A 3891-nucleotide genomic window follows, 5' to 3' on the forward strand; every position below is an offset into this window, starting at 1 on the left:
GCACCCGGCCTCCAGAGTGTTCTTTAAATTAGGGGACTAGAGTTTCTTTGGCTGAACAAAACTGTACAGCACATAAATAAAATGGTTGTCTATTTCCCATTTACTATGAATAACTCATTTTTTTTATCATTACTGCCAAAAATGTTACTGAACATCCAGGTCACTATAAGTTCGGATTTATAGATACTATTTTTTTAAATTATTGAAAATAAAAAAAAGCTCTTAATTTCCATGACCACATAAAATAATATTAACGGACCACTTAAATGAGCTCATATATACGGGTTGTAAATTAGTATTTTTTGAGAACCTATGTGCCCCATAACTTTTGTATATTCACCAATCACCGATTGATGCCCTCAATAATCTTTTTTTTTTTGAGATGGAGTCTTGCTATGTTGCTCAGTCTGGTCTCTAACTCCTGGGCTCAAATTATCCTCCTGCTTCAGCCTCCCGAGTAGCTGGGATTACAGGCATGCACCACCATGCCCTGCTAACTATCTTATGAAGATCTTACTTCTATCATGTTGCTGAGGAAGCAGGCTACCCTAATTACCTTGTGTAAAGTCACATAGGAAGGAATTGACTCGGTTGGGGTTAATTTCCACTTCTGCTGGACCTCAAAGCCTGTGCCCTTTGTACTACGTCATAGACCCAAAGACAGGTGGGTACATCTGTTCCCATCTGTTTTTATTCCTCAGGATTGTGATAGCAAAATATCACAGCTGGGTGGCTTCAGAACACAGAAATTTATCATCTCATAGTTCTGGAGGCTGGAAGTCTGAAATTAAGGCGTTGGTAGGGCCATGCTCTTTCACTGGCTCTAGGGAGAATCTGTTCCGTGCGTTTCTCTTAGCTTCTGGTGTCACAAGCAGTGCTTGTCTTGTAGCTGCATAACTCTAATCACTGCCTCTGTGGTCACATGACATTCTTCCTGTGTGTGTCTGTCTTCACATGGTTATCGTCCTGTACCAGTCATAGTGGGTTAGGAGGCTTTCCCGGTCCAGTATGATCTCATGTTAACCAATTCGATCTTCAGTGACCCTGTTTCCAAATAAGGTCACATTCTGAGGTTCTGGGGATTAGGATTTCAACATATATTTTTTGGGGGGGCACAATTCAACCACAACACCATCTTAATTGGGTTTCCTTCTCTAAAAGGACTCAATTTCAATCACTTACTGATGAATAAATATATGATCAGCTAAACATTCTCAAAATTAACTTATATAAATACCTACACAATTTCCTAAAAGAAGAGTAAAATTCCTTTTGAAGGAAACCTGATGTTTTCATCTTGAATCTGTATTGGAATCATGTCATTGAAATATTTCACCCTAGTGGATGATTTTTATTTTGAGTTAAAATTTTGCAAAGATTGAAATGTACCCAGGAGTTACTGTTATCACATTAGAAGTAACAGAATCACATTCATTCCTAACAAGCCTAGTCTCACAGACAAGTAGTGTAAGAGTATTGAACAGGCCGGGCGCGGTGGCTCACGCCTGTAATCCCAGCACTTTGGGAGGCCGAGACGGGCGGATCACGAGGTCAGGAGATCGAGACCATCCTGGCTAACACGGTGAAACCCCGTCTCTACTAAAATACAAAACTAGCTGGGCGAGGTGGCGGGCGCCTGTAGTCCCAGCTACTCGGGAGGCTGAGGCAGGAGAATGGCGGGAACCTGGGAGGCGGAGCTTGCAGTGAGCTGAGATCAGGCCACTGCACTCCAGCCCGGGCGGCAGAGCGAGACTCCGTCTCAAAAAAAAAAAGAAAAAGAGTGTTAAACAACGCATCATGGGAAAAACTAGATCTTTTAGAGTGTAAGGATTTCTTTGTAGTGCTTCCCTCTTTGTAGAATCTGAAGAAAAACAGTAACTAAAATCAGTGTGGAGTTCACCTCAAGGCTGAGTTTAATTACTGTCTTTTAAGTATTTACAATACTATTGTTTGATTGCAGATGGCTCTTCCAGAAATGTCGAGCTGCCCATTATGACTGGATGTACCTACTGTATACTAATATTTTCTTTCTGTTAATAGATAGCAGATTATCTCACATATACAAGCAGGATTATTTCATATATGTAAATATTTACAGGCTGTTATTTGTTATTCAGATATCTACTGTATTCCTTATAAAAATGAATGTCAGCAAAAGCTGAATTCCCCTGGTCGAAACAGTGATCTCTCTGGGCTATAGCACAGGGCCCCTCTCAGATGTCTAAAACCATCAAGAGTGACAAAGTCGTACTTTCAAAAAGGTACATATTTACATATGACTTGAATACATAATTTTCCCTCTAGTTGCAGTTCTGTTACTTCTGTGGTTTCATTTCCCTTCACTTACTATCGATCACCGTCCCCCATCATCCACAAAGATAGCCTGAGTATAAGGTAATATCATTTTCTGGTTATACACATTTCTCTTCTAAAATTCAGGATATATGGTAGTTCATGTATTTAATAAAAGTAACCTGAATGTTCCCCGGGTTCTCCAGCTTTCAACGTGCTTGTGGGCGTATGTATGCACTTGGGTATGTGTATGTGGCCAAGGGAACGCTTCTATTTAAAGCCTATACAAAGCAGCTGAAACTCCCACCCTACTTGTCTGCAGCAAGTCCAATTTCCTCCACAGCCGTTTCTGAGTCTCCTTCAGGGTGGGTGAAGGTTGCTTCTCTTTTTCACACTTGCTGTTTTTTTTTTTTGAGACAGAGTCTCACTCTGTTGCCCAGGCGGGAGTGCAGTGGCATGATCTCAGCCCAGTGCAACCTCCACCTTCCAGGTTCAAGTGATTCTCCTGCCTCAGCCTGCAGAGTAGCTGGGATTACAGGCGCCCACCACCACACCTGGCTAATTTTTGTCTTTTTAGTAGAGATGGGATTTTGCCATGTTGGCCAGGCTGGTCTTGAACTCCTGATCTCAGGTGATCCGCCCACCTTGGCCTCCCAAGTTGCTGGGATTACAGGCGTGAGCCGCCACGCCTGGCCCATCCTTTTCACACTTTCATTCTGGTTATCTTGTCTCAGATCTTACATTCCCACACCTCAAGGCTTCTCTGCTATTCACCTCTGGCTGTTTCATAACCATTTCTCAGCCTGCTACCCTTCTCCCTAACCCTTTGCCTCCTACACTAGGTGCAGAGTCCTGTGCCTTATTTCTCAAAGGATGGAAGGCAAGGCTGCCATGTTTAAGACTTTACATGGGTAGAGATGAGCACAAGGGAACTGTTCTTCACAAAAGGGAACCTTAAGTCTGGATATCTATTATCACTGCTAGTGCCACCCATTGGCCACACTCCTTCAGTTGAAATCCCCTTGGGCCATCTGTTTTCCATCCCCAGCCTACCACTTTGTTATTCAGGCTCAGTTCCTCCTTTTCATCTCCCTCACTTCTACCACTTTCAGGTACAAGAAGCAAAAATCTTGTAGAAATTATAAAGAAAATCTCTGCTCAAGACAAAGACACTCCCTGCCTTAGTGCATTTTTTGTTGCTTTAACTGAATACCTAAGACTGGTAATTTATAAAGAAAAGAAACTTATTTCTTATAGTTCTAGAGGCTGGAAAGTCCAAGAGCATTGCACCAGCCTCTGGTGAGGGCCTTCTTGCTACATGATAACATGAAAGAGAGCATCACATGGTGAGAAGGCACGAGGGTGAGTGTCATCTGAGGCTTCTCTTCTTCTTCTTGGGTAGCCACCAGTCCTATTGTGGGGCCCCCACCCTGATGACCTTCTTTAATCCTAATTGCCTCTGAAAGGCCTCCCCTCCAATCAGCATTTGAATTGGGGGATTAAATTTCCAACACATGAAGTTTGAAGGGCACATTCAAACCACAACATTCTGTGCCTTTACATTATTGAAAGTTATATTAATGACAGCATTATATTATT

Source organism: Rhinopithecus bieti, unplaced genomic scaffold (genome assembly GCF_001698545.2).
Source record: "Rhinopithecus bieti isolate Rb0 unplaced genomic scaffold, ASM169854v2 scaffold_11839, whole genome shotgun sequence".
NCBI classification, from domain to species: Eukaryota; Metazoa; Chordata; class Mammalia; order Primates; family Cercopithecidae; genus Rhinopithecus; species Rhinopithecus bieti.